General features: G+C 35.5%; 1 pseudogene; it reads left to right on the top strand.

Moving 5' to 3' along the window:
- Positions 1–19,558: 19,558 nt before the first annotated feature.
- On the top strand, positions 19,559–19,676 carry LOC145256032 (5S ribosomal RNA; annotated as a pseudogene).
- The last annotated feature ends 8,248 nt before the right edge of the window (positions 19,677–27,924 follow it).

Raw genomic sequence — 27,924 nt, forward strand, 5'->3', positions numbered from 1 at the left:
TCCAGTTCATATTGCCTGCAAATGTTAGGCCGAGGAGTTTGAAGGTAGCATTCTCAGGTAGGGTGCTACTTATCATGGATATAGAGGGTTGGAGAGGCGTTTTGTAATTGTTAAAGGAGAGCAGCTTAGTTAATGCAGCTAAGTTAATGAGATAGACGGATTGACATTTGAGAATTTTTTGTTAAATGGATGGAATTAATAAATTTGATTATCTATGAGGACGATTATTGAAAATTATTTGTTAATATGAGATTTTAAATATTCGAAAAAAAGCAATCTTGTTGCAAAGTGTTTCACAGGTGATTTGGGGAGGAAAGAAACATCCAAGTTGTAGTCAGGTGGGAAGCAGGCAGACGGAACAGAGTTCCACAGGCGTGCAGTTCTAAGAAAGAAGCTTTGTTCATGGAATCCACGTTTTGATTTAGGCACAGATAAAGAGTGGGGGGAATTTTTCACAGTGGATTCAGCTAGACGGGTGTTTTTCGTGAAATATTGGCGAGGGGGACCAGGGATTGGAGTTCAGACGAGCATCTGCCATGGAAATAACGATAAAACAAGGATAGGCTCGCAACGTCTCTTCTGTGGGAGAGAGGTTGCAGAGTAGAGAAAAGGGCATCCCCTACTAACCCACGAAGTCTATTTTGTACTCCGTCAAGGCAGGATAGGCTGTTTTTAGCAGCTCCTGCCCAGATATGGCAGCAGTATTCCATCCTTGGACGTACTTGTCTTTTATATAGACAGAGAATTGCATCAGTAGTGAGATATCTTCTGGAGCGGTAGAACGATCCCACCATCTTTCCAGCGACCTTGGCAACAGACTTGATGTACGTGTTCCATTTCAGATCAGGAGTAAAGGACAAACCCAGAAGCTTGTGAAAACACGGGGCATCTCCTAGACATTTCTTTTGGAATTTGGTTTCTAAACAGGTTGTATGCTCATAAGTTGCGATCGGGCCCAATTTTACAAATTTTTCAGTGTTATTCAGTATGACAGATATTCAACGATTTAATAACCCCCAAATCATTACCCAGTCTAGTAATGACAAACGATTTATTTTCTCGTAGAGTTTTAATAACTGCATGATGCTCTTTGCACCATTTAAATTCTGAATGAGATATTGGCGTACTTGCATAGCTGTGGGTAAGGTTGTTTAATCTTGCTATTAAATCCCTTAATTTCATTTCAGAAACTGGTGAAAGTTTCTCTGCTTGGGCATTGAGGATTTCAAATTCAGAAAATACCTCTTCCCCTTTAACACCGAGCAATGGAATACAAAATTCATAACCGTGATCAAGTATTAGTAGTTCAGAAGGAGATAAATCATGGGAGAATATGTTTAAGACGTTCTTGCCAATATTTGAGTTGCTGGTACACCCAACCTTTTTGTATATTAAATGTTGAAATTTACTGTTGAACAAGTTCATAATTTTTCTAAATTTACCGTTAATTGATCCAAATAATTATGAATAAAAGCGTTTTCAGTTTTATGTCCTGATTGTAACCTCACTTTTTTATTTGAAATAAAATAGAGGACATCCATTATTATTTACACAAGAATGTAGGAATGTTTTGTTTTCTTGTGTTGATCTTGCTTTTCATCAGCAAAATTAAATTTAATTTCTTAATTAAACTGGAATTGTACCTTGTCTTGAGATATTTCACGATTCTTTGGGGGTGGGGGTATAAAATGTAAATATCGCAATCATGAAGGAAAGACTTTTATAATTCATAATTAAAAGCGTTTTAAAATAAAGAAAAATGGCGAAGAAAAATGAAAGTAGATTCTCCGGGAAACGCTGGGAAGTCTGCTAGTGTATATAAATATTTGTGACATCATCGTATATAACGTAATGTGTGACATCATGTATGACGTAAACACACACACTGAAATACGAATTTAGTATAACGTAATGTATGACATCATGTATGACGTAAAAACACACTGAAATACGAATTTATATATATATATATGTATATATAATAAATTCGTATTTCAGTGTGTTTGTTTACGTCATACATGATGTCATACATTACGTCATAGACGATGATGTCACAAATAACGTCATAGCAGATGTTATACATAACGTTATAGCAATGTTTAAAAAGGGGGTAAAATATTCCTGGTCAACGCATGTGTAACAGCTAGTATATATATATGTATATATATGTATATATATATGTATATATATAGCTTAATGTAAAAGGAAAAGAGAAAGATCAATTCCACAAAAGGAGACTTATCCGGATAATGGCAAGCTCAACAATAATTATTGGACCTTATACAATAGGATTATATATATATATATATATATATATATATATATATATATATATATATATATATATATATATATATGTGTGTGTGTGTGTGTGTGTGTGTGTAGTGAGTTATAAAAATATATATGGCATTTAAGCTATACAGAATATTTCGATGGTCATTCTCGTCAGAATTCGTCAGGCTTATGAAAAATGTTGTGGTTACCATGTGTTTTTATATACGTACATGCTATTGAATTTTAGTTAGTCAATCAGTTTCCTAATTCCACCACGCCCATCCTAATAAACCAATGGGCGGGTACTTTCAGGACAAAGGTACAGTTAACCTTAGGTTCACCGCTTCTTTTGTGTGTGCTTTTCATGGGAAGAGTAGATATCTAAGTAAGCTGACCTATTTTCAACCTAGGTAGTTACTTTTTTTTTCATATATATATATATATATATATATATATATATATATATATATATATATATATATATAAAATAAACTAAACATCCATATACATAAATAATTATATATATTTATATATATATATTTATTAATAATAATTTATAAATAAATATATATATATAAATATATATATATAATTATTTATGTATATGGATGTTTATTTTATTATATATATATATATATATACTTGCTGTATAATAATAATTCAAGTAAGGTTTCTTAGCACAGGGTGTAGAGAATCTCTACTGTCCTTATGTAATAGCGCTTCTTTAATATGAAAACATAGAGAACGGACGCTTATTTTTTTGACCTCACGAAATTGAGTTTATTAATGCTATGACTTAAACATGTGCTGAATATAAGGTATGCTTTTTAAATATAAAACTGTATATATATATATATATATATATATATATATATATATATATATAAAGCTGAATGTCTGTGTGTGTATGTGTGTGTGTGTGTGTGTGTCTGGTCACGAATATAGGAATATGGTTGACTATTTAAAAAAAACGAATATAGGAATATGGTTGACTATTTTAAAAAACTGATTACATATAATGATAGAAGATGTATCGAGACACAGGAATGGGTATGTTTGATCTGGCAGAACGGTGGTTCATTAAAATTGTGGAGTCAGCGTTCGTGCCTGGTCCACAAAGTATGGAAATAAAAAATGTAAAAATTAAAAAAAAAAAAGTTTATAAGTGTTTTTGATATAGATGTACATAAGAATACTTTGATAAGTATGTTTTAACTCAAATAGGGATAGTATAATAAAATTGTGGGGTCTGCGTTCGCGCCTGGCCTCCATGGAATGGAAATAGGCACAAACTTTAATAAGGACTTTCATATCTATTTGCGTAAGTCTACGTTGATAATTATGTTTCAGTTTGAAGAAATATGGCATAATAAAATTATGGGGTATTCATTCGCGCCTGACCTCCGTAGAATGGAAATATGTCACAAAATTTAACAATGTTTTTTAATATAGATCCACAGAATATTGTGATAAGTGTTTCAGTGTGAACAAGTATGGTATAATAAATTATGTGGTTTATCTATTTTATTTTATTTTTAATTTCATCATATTTTGCTTTGGTTTTGATACCCCCAAATTCGAAGCTATCTCTTTACAACCCTTCCTTTTCATAGCATATCATACTTTCATAAATCAGAGTCCATTTTCTGTAGGCTGTTTTTGAACCCACTCAACGACGGGTCTTTTGCAAGTGTATATATATATATATATATATATATATATATATATATATATATATATATATATATATATATATATATATTTATCATTATCAAAGAAAAGCTGTCAATAGGTGTCACAGTTCACATTTGAAGTTAGGTATACTTACCATATAATGACATCGGCATGTCTAAGTACGAATTGGGTTCTGAAAGAAGTGACGCACACCAATATAAAATGGGAAATCATAAACCACTTAAACACTCGATCTTCTCATTCTAAATAGATTCGTTGACTTTCCTGGGATCGAACCGTTTGCTTTCAGGTTCAAACTTGAAAGCAATACATAATCAGTTGAGTCCATAACGTATATTTCGAAACTCAAGACAAAAAAAAAAAATGATGGCATGAAGATGAATAAGTTGCTTTATCTAGAGTAGATAAACAAACGCGCATGCGAAAAGGCGTATCGGTAATAATGTTATGTCTCTCCATGAACGGATGATGGCCGGAGAAAGAAAGAGTTAAGCAATGAAGACGACAGCTGTTTCACTTTTCTTCATCTGATCAATTATCAGATATGCCATGACAGTTGAGACTGATAAAAGGTGCCGTTTTATACTGACTAAACACCCATATATATATATATATATATATATATATATATATATATATATATATATATATATATATATATATATATATATATATATAAACCCCGGGATACAGCATTAAAAATTAGTAACAAAAAACAGTACAGTATATAATACACATGTATATAATCAAATAACATCATAAATAACAATGTAAGGCGGGGCAAATACCGTAACCAGGTGCCGGAAAAGTATCATATATTCAACATCGTAACCTGAAAAACTGTATACTAGGGCCACCGTATCCAGGGGGTTCTACTATATATATATATATATATATATATATATATATATATATATATATATAAATATATATATATAAATATATATATAATACATATATATATATATATATAAAATAACAAGTACTTAATAGAACATGTTAGAAAACACTTTGAAAAAGAGTTAAAAACATATTTAATTTTAAAAAGGAAGCCCGAAATAAATGGATAGTCCTTAATCCGCGGAGTTTCGAAGAAATACTGTATTTCTCATCAGAGAGTAGGGATTAGCAAAATGCGGGATAGGATTTTGCTTGCAAAAGTATTTAATGAAACTTCCATTAAGTAATAGTTGGTAAAAAACTTGGTAAAAAATAGTGAAGCAGAGGGAATTGATTATATAATGTTATAAATTAAATTAAAAAAAATTCTTAACGCTGCAATATTTTAAGTTATACATTTATTATGTTTTTACTAAAATATATTGTCCTTTTCATTTCCAGTTTTAAAATCAGTCCTTTACTTTTCCACGTTTAAGCTTAACCATATTACTTTTCATGCTCGCGTTTTTCTATTGTAATCCATGATTTTTCCAGGCTTCCAATAAATTCACTTGTTTTTTGTTTGATTTCAGTCTTATTTGTTGCCCCCATAAACACATATGTAATAACAATGTACGGCACTCGTCTGCTTTCAATAAAGTCCCCCAATTATTTCCCTTCCATGCCTTCATTCTCACTTGTTACTTCTCTTTTTGAATTAGTAGCAATTGTAGTCGCTGAAGCGACGTGGTTGCTATGGAAACCAGTCATAAAAAGTGTCGCTCACCTCCATATATATTTTTACAATTTTCAACATCAGAAAATTCATCATAACTCTTGTTTTACTTAACGAAAGTTGATTTTTTTTACAATATAGCTGAGAAGGTGATCTATAAACTGTAATAATTGTTTGAAATTTGGTTGAAAAATGAGTGAACGGTGAAGCTTTAAAGCAGTTCTAAATGACTAAAGCTGCCGCTTAACCATATATTCATTAGAAGATCAAATAGGAATTTGAAAATTTTTTCAATGTTGATTATCGTTCTATAGAGATGTACCCTCTATCTAAGATTCCCCTATACCCATGTGTTAATGTGCCAATTGGTAGACGTCACATTTCTTATTAGTTATCTAGTGCACCTCTCTCCTCTTCTAGTATAGATGGAACTTTTAAAAGTTGTCCCATTTTTTATCAGCTATATACAATACACATTGTTATAAGGAATATTTGTGTTCCGTGGATATATATTTGTGTTGCTTGAAAGCTTGGTTTGGAATCGTTTTAAATTGTATTTGCATATACTTTTTTATTTTGATGAAGATATAAATTTTATTTATTTATTTATTTATTTTTACATGGGGGTCACCACTTATCAAGGCCCGGAGGCCACTCAGGGATAAGGGTTATTGCGTGTACAGTAATCAATGAGATGTAGTAATCACTAGTATTGGAGAATTCTGCTCATGGAATCTACGTTTAGATTTAGGCACAAATAAAGAGTGGGGAAAATTGTTGACAGTAGTTTCAGCCAGACGGGTGTTTCTCGTGAAAGATTGGCGAGGGGGGACGAGAGATTGGCGCTCAGGCGAGCACTTGCCATGGAAATAATGATAAAACAAAGACATGCTTGCAACGTCTCTTCTGTAGGAAAGAGGCTGCAGGGAAGAGAAAAGGGCATCCCCCACTAAGCCACGAAGTCTATTTTGTACTCTGTCAAGGCAGGATAGGCTGCTTTTAGCAGCTCCTGCCCAGATGTGGCAGCAGTACTCCATCCTTGGACGTACTTGGCTTTTATACAGATAGAGAATTGCATCAGTAGTGAGATATCTTCTGGAGCGGTAGAAGGATCCAACTATTTTCCCAGCATCCTTGGTAACAGACCTGATGTACATGTTCCATTTCAGATCAGGAGTAAAAGGCAAACCCAGAAGCTTGTCAAAACATGGAGCCTCCCCAAGACGAGAGTCATCCATTTCAATTGATGCCAGATGGGGACCAGAGCGTTGATGATGGAAAGATAGAAGCTTAGTTTTGGATGCATTAAAACTGACCAGCCACATCTTCCCCCACTGTACCACACGCTCAAGATCAGAGGCGAGAGAACCAGAGAGAACTTTGTCATTTACGGCCTTTGATGTGTTGCCATAGATTGTCGTGTCATCAGCATAGATGTCAACGAATGATTTAAGTATGTGTTTTAGGAGATCATTGATGTAGATCAGGAAGAGAGTTGGCCCCAGGATGGACCCCTGAGGAACTCCAGCATTAATACTGTGGGCCTCTGATTTCTTCCCATAACCACTAGTCTTATAAACCTATCGGAGAGAAATTTAATGATTGAATAAACATTTCCAGTGATACCGTAGCTGGAAATCTTGTGAAGTAGGCCCTTATGCCATAACTTATCGAAGGCCTTCGATATGTCAAGAGCAATTGCCCTGGAAAGGAAGCCTTTGTCAAGAGATTCACTAATCCTATGAGATATAACCGTTAGCACATCTGCTGTAGATCTTGCAGAGCGGAAACCATATTGTATGTCACTAAGAAGGTTGTTTCTGTTGCGGTGATTGACTACTTCCTTATTTAATATGGATTCCAACAACTTACTCATGACACACGGGAGATTTATTGGTCTGTACTGAAAGGGAGATGACTTATCACCTGAATTCTTAAATACAGGGCATACTGATGAGGTTTTCTAGGGTGTTGGAAAGCACTTCTCCTTAAGGCAATGCTTAAACAGTTTGGTAAGTATGGGGGCAAGTTCTGGTTGGAGCTTTTTCAGCACTATAACTGGAAGCCGTCAGGGCCATTTGCTTTATTGGAATCAAGGTTCTTGCTTAGCTTTGCGACCTTACGCACAGATATTTGTATGTTGCATAGCGTGTTGTCTGTTATAGGAGAAAATACGGGGAGTTGATGGCCTTTGTCGCATAGCTGAAAAGTTCTTGGAAAATAGTCTGGCCTTGTCTGATGCTGACGAGATGACCTCAGGTCCATTGATGATAGTTGGGATAGAACGCACGCTTTTGTTTAAGATCCTGTTTGCTATTTGCCAGAACTGGTGGGAACCAAGCCGCTGCTCAGCTACTTTGGATTTAACAGACTGAGCATATAGCTCTCTTGCATTTTTTATTACTCTTTTACAGTGGTTGCTGGCAGTCCTGAAAGCAGCTTTAGTCTCAGAACATCTATTACGTTGGTAGCTATGAGAAAAGTGATTTTCTGTGCGCGATGGCAGCAGCACATTCAGGGGAGAACCATGGCTGGCTGTTAGGTTTTGTTGGAATTTTTTGGATGGTAAGAATCGGTCTATGCCTAGAATTAACCATTCAGTCAGGTCTGATACTATAGAGGTCACATCCTTTTTAAACATGGAATTTAGAGGTAGGTCAGATATGAATGTACGGAAGCTATCCCAGTCAGCCATTGAGTATCGATATACAATACGGTGGAGAGGTACGTCTGAGGACTTATTACATTTCATTTTTATCTTAACTGCTACAACAGAGTGGTCGGAGGATTCCAGAGGAGATAGAACGGAACATGAACATAGCTCAGGGGAAGTTGTGAGGAAAAGGTCTAGAAGGCTTGCATACTGACCGGTAGTATCGGGCACACGGGTGAGTTCGTGAACAATCTGAGTGAGGTCATAGGCAGTGGCAAAATCACGACAGAACCTCCCCTCGTCATCGGTTTTATTCGAGTGGGTCAGCCATTCCACATTATGGACATTGAAGTCACCGCAAATGTAAATGTTAGCCAAAGGATGAGCAGACAGGATGTGGTCAATTTTCTCAGATATGCTCTGAAAGATAGTAACCCCACTGTTGTGGGGGCGATAGAGGGCAAATATAAATGCAGTGGTGTAAGCTAGTGCAACTCGGAAGCACATATAAGGTAAATTAGGGTCTTCTCTGGAGATATCCCTACCACATGGAAAGCCATCTTCGATGTAGGCACATATTTATGCCCATGGCGATCTTGGGGGTCAGATTTAGATGTTAAGTTAGAGTATCCTTTAATTATGAATTCGTCTAGGGAAGTGGTTGGCCCTATGTCAGTTTCACTTAAAAAGAATATGTCCGGTTTCGTCTCCTGTAATTGTATTTACCTCTGGAAGGTTGGAACGTAAACCCCTTATGTTGGAGAAGGAGACCTGGTAGTAGGGGTCTACGTTGGAGGATGGGGTTCTCGGTTTATTCATGTTTTTTTTTTTTAGATTTATTGCTTGAAAGTTTGGTATGGAATCGTTTTAAATTGTATTTGCATATACTTTTTTTATTTTGACGAAGATATAAATTTTATTGCTTGAAAGCTTGGTTTGGAATCGTTTTAAATTGTATTTGCATATACCTTTTTGGAAGCGATATAATATATATTGTAAATGTTAATTGTAATAAATGTGAATAATTTTTTTCATATTTTTTACCCTTAGCACAAAGTGGTGGTTGGTATGAACTGTTTATTTCAGGCAGAGTTGTCACTGTTCTGTCCTAATGTGGGGGTCAAAACTTTAACAAAACAGACATTAACGGTACAGGAATGAAAACGTACACTAAAAACCTCGGACACTTAAACTGAGGACATTTATGCTCCGGACACCAATAACTAAGCCACTCATGACCTAGATCCAACAAAACGGATCTACACTGATATTCGACTGCTACTGAAAGCTGCTGGAGTTGACGATCTACCATCATACGACAAATTGCTTGATTTCAAGAAGAAGCCAAGGCCACCTTTGCAGAAGCCCATGGATTCGTTTTGTAGTGTTAAATTAACTTCTTCACGTATTTTAGACTTACGCTCACTCAACTGTTTTTATCGCTCGAATTGCCAGTGTTCCTTAACTTCAACGAGATTCACATGACATTGCATGATGGACTTGATGGCAATGTGAACATTCTATTCTCAACACAGTGAATTTGTAGCAGCCGAAACTTGCGACAAACACAGGCAGGAGCTAATTCTCGCGTCGCGAGAATTGAAATCCATTTTTTCCCTGGCTTGTCCAATCACACGTGACTGAGTACATAAAAAGCGAAATCACAAACCCTCTGTTTCTTACTCCCTGGCTTCAGCTGGCAGCAGACATTAGCCTGGAGCTTTGGCTCCGGGCCGAACGTGGTGTGTTACCCACACGAACTTCAGCTAAAACAAACACCGTTATATTCATGTTCCGTATTGAAAACTGTATGAATAATGAAAATCTATGGGAAAACCCATCACATGCATTCTTTTCATCTTGTCATCCTGTAATGTTACTGATGGAGAACATTTGTAAATTGTTAAATGTTTTGGAATATTAGTGATTGTCAGTTAACGAACTTCCTAACTTCCGGCGGAAACGGTGGCAAGGCAAATCAGTTCATTCGCTTTTTTTCTCTCACGCGTATATCTCCACTGTGCATGTACTTTTTTTATTACGATTTTCCGATCGTTTTTAAAAAAAAATTTTATTTAATAATCATTGAAATTTTTTTAATTAAGTTTCTTATTGGAATGAGTTAAAAAAAAAGACTTATTGAAAACACTTTTAAAAATATTTTTAAGTAATTGACTGTTTAATAAATATCATTTTTCTATTCTTATCTTTATAATTTTGTTAATTTTTATCGTATATTTTTCAATAATGTCCTTTTCTTATATTTTATTTCAATAAACCGCTTCTCAATAGAAATACTGAAGAACAATAAAAGTGAAAGAACTGATTTGCCTTGCCACCGCCTCCGATAGCGCTATGCCGGAAATTAGGAAGTGTATTAGCTGACTATAACCGGAATATTCCCAAATGAATCTGCATCTTGAATATTTAATAGTTCTTAAGGTACAACCGTTTGAAGTTTGTTCGTAAATCCCGGATTTCCACCTGTTAGCAAATTTTCTCCAAATACGATGTTTTGGGCCACATACCCCTAAAAATTACAATTTTTGGGTTGGATATTACTCTTCCACATTTCACATACCCTAATAGAAGTCAGAACATATATTCACACAATAAAAACATTTCTTAAGTTATGGGTAAATGTCGGTTTGACTCCCACGCGTCTAAGCCCACTGTGCTTATCAAAACCAACAACCACTCGAGGGTAAATGCTGATGAGACATAGTGTCTATCGACCGAAAGATGAGGAACATTATGGCAGTACTAACCTTGATCAATAATATGAATAATTTGGTGCCATTGGATTTGAAGATGACTGTTAGTGTCAGCAGGAAAGCAGTCCCGCGGTAATGTGTTCCACATGCGAGAAATTCTTGAAAAGAAGCTCTCTCCATGTAAATTCGCCTGACGCTAAGTTCATGAAAGGAGAAAGGAAACTCATTGTTCGTTCTAGCATAAAACCATAAATTGGAGCTCGGTCGAGCAGCCTCCAAAGAACAAATGCTAGAGTAGATAGAGATTCGCAAGGTTTCTTCTGTGAGAAAGAAGCCGTGGAGGAGGAATAGATCATTCCGTGATAGATTTTGTAAATTTGCATGTATGCTGATGATACGTCGTCGTCGTCGTCATCATCATCATCATCATCATTATCATCGCTCCTCTTCCCCACCGCTACCTCCCCCATAACCTCCACCTCCTAATCGTCGCCTGCTTCTTCACCCTTAATTCTTCTTTTTTTTTCTTTTTCCACCCGAACACGTGACTGCGCATGCGTCTACCCACCCAGATAGGTGCACGGATACACAAGACACGTGCACAGGAAAGAGCCGGCGCGACATTGTCTATTTCAGTGTCTGTCGGATATCTGGCAGCGATATTGTCGATAGGGGTTCGCGACTGACTCCCGGCGGCGATGCTAGTCGTTTTTGGTTTTAATTTAGTGTTTTCTTTATTGTTTTACGTTATTTTTCTCCTATTATTTTTTTTTTGCGTGTGTGTATGGGGAAGTGGTTGTTAAGTGATTTGTTTATTTGTCTGTTGTTTTCGCTGTTAAAACTTTCATTAGGATTAATTCAATTTAACACCGTCTTTGATTACATTCTACCATGTGCTTTATAGAAAACGAGATAGATATTAAAACACACACAAACACACACATACACACACACACATATATATGTGTATATGTGTGTGCATACATATATATATATATATATATATATATATATATATGTGTGTGTGTGTGTATAGAAAGATAGATATAAATATATATGCGTGTGCTAGAACATTTCCATCTTAAATACTGTGAAATTATGCACAATGTAGAAACTATACATAAATAGAAATGAGCGTAATAGTTAAATGACACAACTCATTCAATAAAAAACATAGATTTAAATAATTAATTAATGAAAATTCGTTTTACAAATAAATATGCAAATTAGTTAAACTTTATTTAATCGCTCGCATATCCATGACTGAGTAGATCAAGAAGTTCGTTTTAATCATTTGTAAATAGAAAATTTAAGCTTTTAATATCAATGTAAACGCGAAGAAAAATTCAATCTCGAATTCGAAACACCAGAACTACATGTCTAAAAAAAAATATATATATATACATTTTTATATTGCACTTACACATTTCTTCCATGTTACATTTAATATATTGAAATCTATATATCCATAGAAGTAGAATTGTCTGTGTGTGTATGTGTGTGTGTGTGGGGGGGGGCTCTGTGTGTACATTTCTCTACCAAACTACTCTGTCGATTTTCAGTCTACAGACTCGAGATTTGACATCAGGGATATTGAGATTTGGGGAAATCTTTTTAATCGGTTTTCAGCCAGAAATTTGGCTGTCACGGAGTCAAAGTTCAACGATTTGTACCTTTGAAAACTCTACCAAATTTTGGGTCTAAACACTTGAAATTTTAGATGTAGGTACCTTGGACATGGATCAAACTTTTCAATTTGATTGAGAGCCCCCCCCCCCAAAAAAAAAATAAATGTTAAGACATTAAAATTGAGGTCAAAGTTTAAAAAAATTGACCTCTGCGGACACTACCAGAAATTTTGCTGTTAAGAGGTCAAAGTTCAATGATTTGACCTTTGAAAACTCTACCAAACTCCTTCACTAATTTTGGGTCTAAACACTTTAAATTTTACATGTAGGTTATTTGGACATGGATCAAACTTTTTAATTTGATTTGAGCCCAAAACAATAAATGTTTATGGGTAAAAATTGGGATCAAAGTTTTAAAAAAATTAACCTTTGAGGTCTCTACTAAATTATTCAGCCAATTTTTGGTATAAACATTTGAAATTTTACATAAAGTGTATTCAGAATCAAGGCAAGCATTTTAATCAGTTTTTGGCCGAAAATTTGTCTGCCAAGGGGTTAAACTTCAAAAGAGTTTACCATTGCGGTCACTAGCAAATTATTAAGCTAATTTTAGATCTAAACTTTTGAAAATTTACATAAAGGGTAATCAGACATGCACCAAGCTTTTTAATCAGTATTTGGGCCAAAAATTTGGCTGCCAAAAGGTCAAAATTGAAAGAGTTGACCTTTGCAGACTCTATCAAACTCCTCCGCAAATTACCTCGACATGAGTCAAACTTTTTAATATGTATATATATATATATCTATATATATATATATATATATATATATTTATATATACACATAAAATTATGAACAGTACATAGGGTCCAAGCAAAGTTGGGCTGAACTGCCATATATATCTCTGTGTGTGCTTTTGTATGTGTAGAAAGATAGCTAGATATAAATATATATGCGTGTTCTAGAACATTTCCATCTTAAATGCTGCGAAATTATGCACAATATAGAAACTATACATAAATATAAATGAGCGTAATAGTTAAATGATACAACTCATTCAATAAAAAATCCATAGATGTAAATTCTTACAGTTACAGATGACAGGACGATGCTAATATTTTTCACCGATGCCGTTCTAAATTTCCGATTATTATTTCGATTTTTAAAAAATCTCTAAATATTTAGCAACAGAGACCATGACATATGTGCATATATTTCAGTAAAATCAGTAAATATTTCGTTTTACAATTAGTACCAGCAATCGAAAATTAAATTTATAATTAAATTTAAAACAACAAAAAATAATAATAAACAAAAACATAACAATTAAAAGAACCGTTTTTGAGATCGGAAAAAAAAACACACACACAAATTTTTCCGATTCTGATATCTACAAAATTTTCGATTTTTACGATTCCCGATTCCGATTAATCGTCCCAACACTAATAGTTTCTCATGGTGGGCCCTGTATATAACTTATTTGAAACATCAACTCTCATGGAGCATCGCGTTATCACGTTTCTTTCGAAATAATAATAAGAAAGAGAAACCGAAATCAGTCTGAACAAAATGGCTGACAGATGTCTTTGATGGTTCGACTCGTTCCCATCGCCCATCTCCCGCCTTAAAATTATTTACTCCCGTACGACGGTGTGGACGTCGTCCACTTCCCTGGGGCGTAAAACACAAAAGCGACGATAAAGGCCAATGGATGCTGACCCCCGCCACCTTAATGACATCCACCAGTCAGAAGTTCGCACAACAACGATTACCTGATAATCAACTTGTCACAACGATTAGCACTTTGACACATTGCCGTGCGACTCAAATTATAGGGAGCCCCGGGCCCACCATTTGTGTTGATGGTAAAAGTTAAAAGAAGAAAGCTTAAAATTCTTCGGGGCGTATCAGTCACATGTCTTCAGATGTAGAGTGATTTCTTGGATAAACATCGGAGAGAATGTTAGAAAGAGTTAAGGGGGTGGGAGGGGGGGTAGGGAGTGAGGAGAAGAAAAGAAGGATTAGTAGCAGAAGAAATAAAAAAAAGATACGAGGAAAAAGAAATAGAATAAGAGGAAAAGAAGCAGAAATAAAAAAGATTAGAAGAAGAAGAAGAAGACGTAGAAGAAAAAGTAGAAAAATAGATCTAAAAAGAAGAGGGAGGATAATAAAGGGAAGGAGAAGAAGGCGGAGAAAGAAAAACATAAAAAGTGAAGGAAGAAAGTAGACAAAAAAAAAAGGAAAAAGATAAAGAAAAAGAGGAAAAGAAGAAGGAATAAAAAAGAATATAAAAAAATGAAGGAAAAGAAGAAGAGGAGGAGGAAAAAGAAAGATAGATCTAAAAAGAAGAGGAAGAAGAATAAAGGGAAAGAGAAGAAGATATAGAAAGAAAAAAATGAAGGAAGAAAGGAGTAGACAAAAAAGGAAAACGATAAAGAATAAGAGGAAAAGAAGACGGAATCAAAAAGAATAGAAAGAAAATAAAAAGAGGAGGAGGAGGAGGAGGAGGAGGAGGAGGAGAAGAAGATGAATAATAAGAAAGAAAGATAGATCTAAAAAAGAGGGAAGAATATTAAAGGAAAGGAGAAGAAGGCGGAGAAAGAAAAAAGTGAAGGGGAAAAAGTAGACAAAAAAGGAAAAAGAAAAAGAAGAAAGAATAAAAAGGAACAGAAAGAAAAGATGGAGAAGAAGAAGAAGAAGACAATAGATCTAAAATGAAGAATAAAGGGAAGGAGAAGAAGGCGGAGAAAAAAGTGAAGGGAGAAAGAAGTAGACGAAAAAGAGGAAAAAGAAGAAATGGAAGAAAGTGGATAAGACGAAGTAGAAAAAGAATGAAGAGGAGCCAGAGAAACATTAAAGAAAAAGAAGAAAAAAAGAGAGTGAAAAAACTAACAAGAAAATAAAGAAGCGGAAGAAAAGGACAAATAATAAGAAATGAAAGAAATAAAAGGATAAGATTAAAAAAGATGGAATAAGATAAAGAAGAGGAAGAAAAAAAGAGGAGACCAAGAAGGCGAAAAAGAAAAAGCAGTACGTTGTTGTTGTTGTTGTTGTTGATGATGATGATGATGATTATAATAATAATAATAATAATAATAATAATATCGTTTACCAACGTCTCCTTGGAAAGAGATGGGATTAATTCTCAGAGGACTTTCCCTCAATCCAAGCTTCAAACCAGGATCTTCAAAGATCAAGGATTTTCCTAAGGATATTGATGGTACTTACAATAGCAAAGGTCTGCAGGCCGCCTAAAACATCAGGGATTCGTAGTTTTTTCAATTGTCCTTCCAGACGACTTGATACAATACCTAGCATACCAACTACGACCGGGATTATTTGTGTTTTAACTCCATGTATAAGCCTTGTCTCCAATGCCAATGGAGCATAATAGCTCCACTTCTTGTTCTCCTTCTCTCTCACGTTCCAGGGTACTGAGTAGTCTACAATTTCTCAGTTTTTTAGACCTTGTCTATGACGACCAAATCCGGACGATTATGTTCCAATTGCTTGGTCGTCATGACACTTTTGTTCCACCATACCTCTACATTGCCATCCTCACTTGTATTCACTTCATCGGGCACTTCCTCGAACCACCTTCCAGCACACTTTACAGCAAAATTCTTACAAATCTCCTAGTATATGTGAATCTCCATGCGATCGTGTCTTTTGCAGTACTCCCTTTGAGCCAATTTGCTACACCCTGCTGCAAGGTGCGCAGTTGACTCTGAAAACGTCCCACAAACCCGGCATTCTGCATCAACATCCTCTCCTAGTAATTAATAATAATAATAATAATAATAATAATAATAATAATATTAAAAATAATAATTATAATTAATATTATTATTATTATTATTATTAATAATAATAATATTAAAAAAAAAAAAAAAAAAAAAATAATAATAATAATCCCGATGCCTCCGTTCAGTCTCGAAAGACAAAGGATATCCTATGTAGGGGCAGCTGCGCGTGTAATTGTGTTGCAAGGTTTGCGTAAACCCCAACCGCAGCTCTCTTGAATCAGCACTGCTTGAGTCCAGTGGCAAGGAGAAGTCTAGGACGACTGGAAACTATCTCGGCATTGTTAATAATAATAATAATAATAATAATAATAATAATAATAATAATAAGAAGAAGAAGAAGAAGAAGAAAAAATAAAATGATATTCTCCAAAATAGGAAAGAAGAAGAAAATAGAAGAGATAAGGCGGAGGAGAAAAACATAAAAAGGAGAAGGGAGGAGGAAAAAGAAGACGAAGTTGAAAACAAAGAAATGTAAGAAAGGATAGAAAAGGAAGTAAAAAATATGCGAAGGGGAATAGATAAAACGAAAAAGGAAGGAAAGAAGGAAGGATAAAGAACAAAGAAGTAAAGAAAGTAGAAGGTGTGATAAGATTATATAACAGCAGAAAGAGAAAAAAAAAGAGAAGTAAAAGAATGAAGAAAAAACTAGAAAGGAACGAAAGAAATAAAGGAAAAACAGAAGGAGAGGGAAAACGGAAAAATGAAAGGAAGGGGAGGAAGTATAAAATAAGAAAATAAAAGAAAAAGAAAAGAAAAAAACAAAAAACGACGAAAGAGAAAAGAAAATGGACGCTCAACACAAACCAAGTACAGTATAACCCGGATATAAGAGACACCGAATAGTTAAACCCGGATGTAAGAGAGATTTTCTCTGGTTCTATGCCTGTGTTAATGTACAGAGTAACTCGGATATAAGAAACCCGGATATAAGATTGCTGTAGAGATCGGAGAAGTCTCTGCATTATTTAGTTTCGTCTATTTAATATTTACATTGAAGCATGACAGAATATCGAAGCGATATTTTAAAAGTAATCATGATATACAGATGGTCGTAGTCTCTCATACAGATCCTTGGATGTATCTTAAATACGATACGTTCACTACGTGTGTTTAGCGATGCCAACGCTATTTAAAACTGACGCGTGACGGATCAGGACAAAAACAATGATATTTCAAAAGCGTGATATACCGATCAACCGACAATAGAGCTCGTTGAACGTATCTATAATATAAATTTCACATGTCTGTTTAAATGTATGCATGTATGTATGCATGTATGTATGTTTGTATGTCTATATATATATATATATATATATATATATATGTTAGTTATTGGACAATTTCAATATTTTTCCCAATTCCGAAACAATTACGGATTCCGTACTTAATTCTCGATTCCGATACAATTACCGATTCAGATTCTTTATAAATCTCTAAATATTGAGCCATAAAGTTGCGATTCATTTCCGATTACAATAAAAACACATGTCAAACGATGATAGACCTGTGATAACCATGTGCTACTTCGCCCGACAACATCGCCGACTCCAATGTTGTGTGACGTGGATTTTTTTCGTCTTTTCCCTTGACCGCGTCGTCGTCTCACATTAGCGGCTGTCGTGGTGCATGGGTTCACAAGTATAATAAAATACAATAAAACATCAAGAAAACAAACTCCGACACATTATGCAAATATCAGGTGCACTCTTGGTGGTGGTGGTGTGTGCGTGTGTGTGTGTGTGTGTGTGTGTGTGTGTGTGTCCATGACATCATAGACCCTCTGAAGGTCCACATCTACGTCTTCTCCTGAGGCTGTGTTCTTCAGTTTCCATAAGCTCCTCTCGATTTATTAAAGCACCTTCGGTCTAGTCCAAGCCATGACCTGCGCTCAACTGTGTCCAACTCGCAACACTGTCACTGTCGTTAACTGTCGCAAATCCAAGACCATTTACACAAAAGCTAATGAGCATGTGCAAAGAATTAATAAGATAGAAAGCACCTGGCATAGGATGTTTTCTGTGCCAAGCAGAACTGACTTCTGGAGTAGGGTGATGTTGTACTTGATTGCCAAAGTGTTCAACTATTTCTCAAGATCGTCTGAAATTGAGGCAAGCGCATTGATGATTGGCACGATGGAAGTTTTCTTATTCCACAACCTAGTAACCTCCACCCTCAATTTCTCATAGTTTCGTATTTTCTCATTCTTCTTGCCTGCTAAGCTGATGTCGTTTGGGCAATGCACATCAATAATTTCGCTTTTTATTAATAACTACAATATCTGGTTTTCTCTGAGTAATTTCCCGGCTACAATGAACCCAGAGAATCTTAACTTCCTAATTTTTCACTACTTCTTCCGATGATGTTAGAACCACTTGTATATCATTTGGATTCCAGACTTTTGAACAAACTTCAATGAAATTTGCACATATTTTGTCATGGCGTTGTTTGTACTCTTTCTGAGCAAGTGTAGAATACGCACTAACGATCTGTGACACTGTTTCAAGAGTTACACCACACAGCCTGCTCTTATCAGATTATTATTATTATTATTATACCATTGATTTCTCGTTGGCAGCGTCTTCACTGACATTTGGATGGCAATAAGCTTCTTCAAAGTCACAGTCCTCTTTGCACTCATCCAGCGGAGGTTCGGCTACTGTTTTCTCTCCTCGGTCTTTCCATCCTCCTTGACCCTCCTCACTTATTTGATGTAGTGCCAGTTTATATTGACACGTACAAAAGGGGGTGGGGCAGAAGGCAGGAGCGTGGGGGTTAACTTACAATTATACAGCTTCGGTTTTTATGATTCCATGTGATGTTTTGTTTTTTTTGTGTTTTATGTCCAGTTTGTGTCTGTAGCTCACGTGTGTTTGTCTCCGCATTCAAGGGGGGTTTCTTAATATTTCTGCAGTTTTCATTATTGTTATCCGTTGTATCTGTTAAGCCATCCCTTTGATTCCAATCTCTCCCATTATTATTATTATTATTATTATTATTATTATTATTATTAACCACATAAAAATAAGAGAGAGAGAGAGAGAGAGAGAGGAATAGGCCTGGGAAAGAGAGGAGTAGGGAAAGGGAGCAGAGAAAGGTTAAGAGACTGAGATAGACAAAAGTTTTAATATTAAGATGTTACACAAATTATTCAACTCCTATTTAGTTTAATTTTATTATACGGCATAATCACGTTGACACACCGGTTCCCGTCAGATCACCGAAGATAAGCAACGCTAATCCAGGTCAGTACTAAAATGGGCGACTATTTGGGAATTCCGGGTGCTGTATGTGCTCTCCGCTTGTTTCCAATTAGTCTTAGTCTTTTCCTTGCCACTGGACCCAAGCAGCGTCGATTCATGGGAGGTGTGGTTGGAGATTGCACAACCCTTGCCTCACAATTACGTGTACAGCTACCCATACACGGATGTCCATTATCTCTTGAGACTGAACGGAGGCATCGCATTTAGTTTTATATGGTCCCAAGCAACGGCAGATAACTCTGCTAGTAGATAATACGTCTAAGTTATAAACAAAGATTGGTTATCGGATAATGATTTCTTCTTATTAAACACATAAAAAAGATCGCGAAGCACTTAAGGTAGGTGGGTCAAAGGGCGAGAGAGCATCAACATAGCTTCTTTCCGAGTGAAGTCGGGCGATTGGGGTTCGCTCCGAGGAAGCAAACCGTAATTTGATTTCACATCAATCTACTTAACATACACACCTCCTCGAATTCCCAACGGTGAAGAGATTGCTTAATTGAACCTATAGCGACCCGGAAATACGGCGGCTGTCGACGCCATTAAGGAACGCCGTCGACGCTGCAGGATTATCTTTGGAAATTCAAATGACAACAACCGAGTTATGATTCCGTTCGCTAGAGGAATCGACCACAAATTATCGTGAAAGCCCTCAAAGACGCCGATAACGATTATCCCCTCAATCAAGGAGGGGGAGGGAGCTTTTATGGAGTGAAAGACAAGATTTTTCGTTGAGATGACGTTTCTCGTAAACTCAGCCCCCACCGCGCACAACCCCCCACACTTTTTATTTATCTTTATTTTTTATTATATAGTCGCGCCTATTTAATAAATTAAAAAGAGTCATCTCTCCATAAATTTGCCTGACTACCCGTGACCCGTTGGGTCATAACTATTACTACTATTTGTCCAACTTCAAATTTATTCGAAGATTTATTAGCGATATATCTGTGAAAAAAAAATCGGGTTCTTCTTCGTTATTGTAGCGAAATCCCACAGCCAAAAAATTGAGTCTTCATTAAAAAAAAAAACAAAAAAACAATGGTAACTACTTACATTTTTGTTGTTGTTGTCAATTTCAATAATAAACAATGGTATCTACTTGTCATGTCATAATTAGTTAAACATTTTTGGAATATTACATAAAACATGTATTTCATTATTCGACGAAAAATGATTTCGGCCATATTTGTTTTGACACGTGACATGTGACCTAAACACAAGGAAAACAAAGAACCTAAAATTGCTAATTTCTTCGAAAACTATTTTCTTCATATTATTTGGATTCTTCAGACTACTGCTCTCATCTTGAGTGTTTCACAACGCTCCGGTCGATGTAACCTCCGACCTTCTTCAGGTGTAACTTGTCGAATTAGGGAATGTTTCTGTCGAACTCGAGAATTTGGACGGAATTTCGAACGGAACCTATTATTTACTTCACGAGGGTAGTTTCCGTTAGCCACGACTGGATAGAGTCCATAAGTAATTCCCAATTGTATTTTTGGTTGCCCACACAGAGAATTGAACCTTCAAACTTCAGGAAAATATCACTTTTACAATTGATTTTTCCAAATACTGCAACCACTGCGTCACGGACCCGTCCAAATTCCCGAGTTCGGCAGAAACATTACCGAGTTCGACAAGATACACCCGAAGAAGGTCGGAGGTTACATCGACCGAAACCTTGTGGAAATAACACTCAAGATGTGAACAGTAGTCCGACGAATCCAAATAATATGAATAACCAATCCTCATCTAAAACATTCAGAAACGCAACTACCTTCTTTAATAATGAAATTGAACACATACATCAAATCTGTTGCCAAGATAGCTAGAAAAATGGTTGGATCACCCTACCGCTCTAGGTGTATCTATCAGTATAAGAGCAAGGTCCGTCCTAAAATTGAGTACTGTTGGGCAGGAGCTGCTCGGCGCGCCCTATCCGGCCTTCATTTCAAAAAGTTCAAAACCGGCTTCGAAATCTAGTAAGTGATGCCCTTTTCTCTTTCCTACAACGTTTTTCCCACAAAAGAGACGTTACGGGCCTATCTTTTCTCTTTCATTATTTTCATGACAAGTGCTCGTCTGAAGTCCAATCGACAATCTCCCCTTGCCAAACTTTCACAAAAACACTCCACTGGCTACAACTACTATATACGATCCCCCTCACTCTCTAACTGTGCCTAAATGTAAACGCAGATTCCAAGAACAAACCTTCTTTCCCACAACTGCCCATCTGTGGAAGACTGTTCCGTTTCCTTGCTTCCCGGTTGAATGCAACATAGTAGCCTTCAAATCCAATGTAAACAATTTCTTATTGAGTCGTCCCCATAAAGAATCATATTCTACCCAATTTACACCATTGACGATTAGTACACTACCACTTTACATTCATTATCGTCAAGTGCGTTTCGGGCCTTGATAAGAGGTAACTCCCTAAATACCCCCCCCCACATAAAAACACACCAATTGACAATTTCCGGACACGATGCCGTTAATGGCATTTCAGATAAATATTTGAGCTGACATTCTAAATCGAATACAATGCTCCAGTCTACACAGCACTGTATAAAAGCAACCATTATTTGAGCCAGTTGACGGAGTTGAAGACTCCTACCAAGAACTTTTCGATTCAAAGCCATAGAATTGGTATTCGAGAGCTTGCAGATCGCTGAGAAAATCTGGTGGACAGTCGTGGTCTTTATTTTTTAATTAAACGTAAACGCAAATTCCATGAACAAAGTTTCTTTTCCAGAACTATATGCTTGTGGAAAACAATACGACGCGGCTGTTATCCAACTGACTACAACACAGTCGTTTACAAGTCCAATATTGGGCCATCTCCTTAAATAATCAAATTCTACACAAATTTCAATGCTTCGAATCATCACGGTGTTGTATCACCTAATATTTATTAACACTTTTCTTCGAGTGGCCTTCGGGCCTTGATAAGTGGTGACTCCATTGTAAAAATGAAGAGTTGTTGTTTTTGCAAAGAATTATTACATAAATAAATCAGTGATCACGCACATATACTTACTATTGTTTATTGTCTACGTCATAACACGTCATTCGAAATAAACATTGTGAGTCAATTTGGCGATATCGCCCAATTACGTCCCACGGTTTCTTGTTTGTTTAATTTCAATATTGTCTTTAAATGAATTTAAGAAAACTCGTCCCCTGAAATCTCGTCACTGGAAAATTCGTTCTAGAAAAACTCGTCCCCGGAAAATTCGTCCTATATATATATATATATATATATATATATATATATATATATATATATATATATATATATATAATGTATTCTCTTTTAAAGACAATATCTTCTTCAAGAACGGTCATAAAATGTTTTCAATCGATATTTATTAAATAAGGGACCAGTTTTCCTACCTAGCAAAAAGGGACCATTTTTCAGGGTACGTGTTTTCCAGATACGAGTTTTCCGGGTACGTGTTTTCCGGGCACCCTTAGATATAATAAATAAGAAAATCCATAAAATGATTAAAACAAAATTTTTTTTGCTTTATGCATTTTTCACATATAATTTTTTTTAAATGAATTTATTTTTATATATTTTTCCAAAATATGTTCATTTACAGACATATTTGGACAGAAATAAAGAATAAGTATTTGAAAAAATACCTACATATGCATATTTATTAAAAAAAAATACGTACATAAGCATGTTTATGTAAAAAATAAAACAATTTACGAATATTCTTCTTAACAAAAATAATTTTTTATCAAAAACTGTGCAAAAATTACATAAGGATTTTAGTTCTCTCCCACTGCAAGAACTATGACACCAGAGCCGAAAAATTCTATTGGGAAGTCACTGCCCCAGAGGAGAAACACCCTGACTTGCAAAAAGTGCCATGGCAAACCCGTTGGCATTCGCTGATAAAGGCACTTCAGGAGATTAGCAATAAACTAACCATCACATCAAAGAGAGAAGGCAAAGCCTGGGAGGGTGAAGCTAAATGAAACAAGCAGAAAGAAATCATGAAACTTTAGTGGGTAGAGTCGTCAAATTAACTAACACCGTCTATTTCCTATGATGTGTCATGACGTGTCATGACGTAGAATATCAGCTATAACTCGAGTGAGTGATCACCAATAAATCATTGTTTTAACATGACGCATGATCATTTTCGTCAAATTAATGTGTTCACATTTGATTATTATTTTTATCTTTTATTTTTTTACATAGGAGTCACCATTTAATCAAGGCACAGAGGCCACTCGAGGATAAGGGTTTATGAGTGTACAGTAATCAATGGGATAATGTAGTAATCGTTAGTAGTGAAAATTTGGTAAATTGGATTACTGAAGGGGACGGTTCAACAGGAATTTGTTTACGTTTGACTTTAAGGCGACCAAACTGTAGTCAGATGGAAAACAAGCAAACGGAAGACAGTTCCACAGACGTGCAGTTCTAAGAAAGAAGCTTTGGAATCTACAGAATCTACGTTTATGTTTAGGCATGGATAAGGAGTGGGGGAAATTATTGATAGTGGTTTCAGAGAGACGAGTGATTTTTGTGAAAGTTTGGCAAAGGGGGACCATAGATTGGAGCTCAGACGAGCACTTGCCATGAAAATAACGACAAAGCAGAGACAGGATTGCAACGTCTATTCTGTGGGGAAGAGGTTGCAGGGAAGAGAAAAGAACATCCCCTCCTAGGCTACGAAGTCTATTTTGAACTCTGTCAAGGCTGGATAAGGTCTTTCTAGCAGCTCCTGTCCACAATGCTTCATCGTTGGACGATGGCTTTTATATAGACAGAGAATTGCATCAGCAGTGAAAGAACTAATGGAGCGTTTAAAAGGATGCCACCATTTTTCCAGGGATCTTGGTAACAGATTTGGTGTATGTGTTCTATTTCAGATCAGGAGTAAAGGTCAAGCCTAGAAGCTTGTCAAAACATGGCCCACTTCGTTTCCTTTTTTCTTCTTCTTTCCTTCTTTTGTGATTTTCCTCCTCCCTTCTTTCTTCCCCTTTCATCCCTTCTGCTTACCTTTTACCTTTTCCATTTACATTATCCCTTACATCCATCCCGCCCCCCCTTTTCTTTCTCCTACGTTTTACCCATTCATCCATCCATCTGTGTCTCTATTCGTTTTTCTTCCTTGATATCACCTTCTCAGGTGTACCAGATCATATCAGATTCCTGACCTAAAATGCACCAAAGATTGGCGTTATTGGTTTTTCTTTTCCTCTTGCTAAGATTAATTAGCTTCTGAAAAACCAAAACAACAATTTCTTCTATAACCCAACCAACTTTAATGAATAAATATTCGAAAATAAAGAATTTAAAGCATAAAAAAAACTTTTACAAAAAAAAAAAAAATAAATAAAAATGACCGGATTTGGTAAATCAAGAAGGATTGATATATCGTAAAAACAAAAACAATAAAACCAAACACCATGAATAAATACTAAAAAATATTAAAAAAAACAAAACTTGAGGCATTAACACTTTTAACAAAATGACCAGATTCAGAATTAAATAATCCGATAATGGTTGATATTTTATAAAACAAAACAACCAAACCAAACTATATGAATAAATATTTGAAAATTTAGATAACTTGAAACAAAAAAAAACAAACAAAAAAACAAAAACAAAAACAAAAAACAACAAAAACCCTCACAAAAGTTACTAGAGTCAGCATTAAATAACATAAAAAGGGTTGATATACCACAGACAAAACAACCAAACCAAACTCCGTGAATAAATATTTGAAAATATAAATAACTTGAAGCGTAAAAACATTTACCAAAATGACTGAACATTAAATTACCTGAAAAGGGTTGATATGCCTTTAAACAAAACAACCAAACCAAACTAATCTCGTCCTTTCATCCACTAATTCCTTCTTCCTCCCATCTTCCCACTTTCGTTTGAACTTTTACTCTGACATTGTCCACCCCACTTATTAGAGTTGCCCATCTTCACGCGATTGGTTTGTTGTTTAACAGCTTTGTCACGGCGAAACGCTACTTTCGCCACATCTTCGCGCTCGACGGACGCGTCAGAAACAAATGGCTGCACCGCACCGGCGTAGAAACGAAAGAAATGGACGTCAATTTAAGCTATGTTAGCGACGGGGACGGCAAGAAGAAGTGATGTGAAATGTGTAAGCAGGGGCGTGTAGGTGCGGGTTAGGGACAGTTTTTGCAGAGTGCTACTTCCGGCCAGTTTGGGACGCCAACGGACACTCTGCCGACCGCAATTTCCCGCCCAAAACTGTAATTGTTCCTGTCAGCCATTTTGTGTGCCCAAAAAGCCCGCCGAGAGCGATTGTAGACGGGCAAGACGGTGGCGCCAATCGCTACTCGTGACTTTAACCGGCACAGCGTGGAACGCATCTACAGATAATCGGACAACGTTTTCTTGCTATAGACACACATATACACACATATGGACACAGACATAGATACATGCACGCACATACATACACATGCACACACGCGCACACACAAAATCTAAACTTTAAAATTATGTTGGACCTAAATAACATTTAAGCTGCTAAGTAAACATTTGATTCTTATAAGCCAATTTGTATTTATTTTTCCATAATGTTACCTGCAATAGGTTAACGTTTTGCGTTACAATTCATTAAAAAAATTAATAGTTGTTGCAAATCGCTAATACGTGCACATCCTCCGCTCTATAATAAAGACTCTCTCTCTCTCTCTCTCTCTCTCTCTCTCTCTCTCTCTCTCTATATATATATATATATATATATATATATGTATATATATATATATATATATATATATATATATATATATATATACTAGCAGGCCGCCCGGTGTTTTCCGGTCGTAAAATACGCTTATAATATTTTAATTAAAAAAAAAACATTAAGAAATTTATGTGCAGGGCTTGAACGTACAGACCACGCCATGCTATATATAAAAAAAAGCAATTATATAATAAATAAATAAATAAATAAATAAATAAATAAAATGAAATAAAATAAAATAAAATAAAATAAACACGTAAATTTTCAAGTCTTATAAACTTCTTTGCAGTTAATGAAAAAAATGAGAAAAATTTACGTGCAGGATTAGAACTACGTCATACAAAAAAAAAAAAAAAAAAAAAAAAACACGCTATAAACTTACCTGCAGTAAAATTTTCACGGCCTGTTGTTCTATCGTTGTTGCTAAGAGACGACATGGGAAAAATGGCTTTACCGATGATAAATAAATTAAAATAACGGTTTCGATTATCGATTATCGGTATTTATCGGGGGGGGGCGGGTATTCTGTGACTAAACTTAATTAAGATCACTCCCAGGCTTATACACTAAAGTCCTGTAAATTTTAAAGAAAATCTGTTCAGAGTCTATAAGAATTTGTTTCAGAGTCTATAAGGAACAAACTCACACACAGAGCCAAAGTTGCCTATATATATATATATATATATATATATATATATATATATATATATATATATATATATATATATATATCCACAGAACCTCTGGCCTTGAGTGAGGGACAACTTAAACTTGCTGATATGGTTTCAAATGATCTGAAATAACAACAAGGGGAGACTTGATTCCAAATATTTCTCATATGTTATATCTCCCTCTTTTGGAAATAGCGTACAATTATGAATATCTCCAGCATCAAATAAGCCCTATACACTGTGAAATTTGTATTTCTACGTATGAAAACCAAACAGGGGAGATATAGCATGAGAAATATTTAGAATGTTATTTCAAACCATAGCAGCAAGTTTTAGTAGCCCCTCCATCAAGGTCAGAGGTTTTGGGGAAATATCAGATATTTTGTAATTCATATGCAAAACTAAGAAAACAAATGACTTTGATTGAAGCATTCATGGTTGTAAAATAGTGCTAAAATAGTCTCTGGATGATGTTAAATCACCTTAAGGGCAAATGTCACATAGCACATTACACAATTCAGGTCATTACCTTTCCAACGAGTTTTCATTTGTTACATTCTGAACAATAGTCGCTGAGACTTGGAACTTATAAAAATTGCCAAAAAAGTGATATATATATATATATATATATATATATATATATATATATAAAAGTGAAAGTGTATGTGTGTCTGTATGTCTGTCTGTGTATCTGTGTATCTGTGTGTGTACATTTCCCTACGCAATAGCTCAATTTTCAGTCTACAGACTCGAAATTTGATACACAGGGTACTGAGATTTTATCGGTTTTCGGCCAGAAATTTGTCTGTTAAGAGGTCAAAGTTCAACGATTTGACCTTTGCGAACTATA

The sequence above is a fragment of the Euprymna scolopes genome, chromosome 31 (genome assembly GCF_053919585.1).
Source record: "Euprymna scolopes isolate OS-2025 chromosome 31, ASM5391958v1, whole genome shotgun sequence".
Taxonomy (NCBI): Eukaryota; Metazoa; Mollusca; class Cephalopoda; order Sepiida; family Sepiolidae; genus Euprymna; species Euprymna scolopes.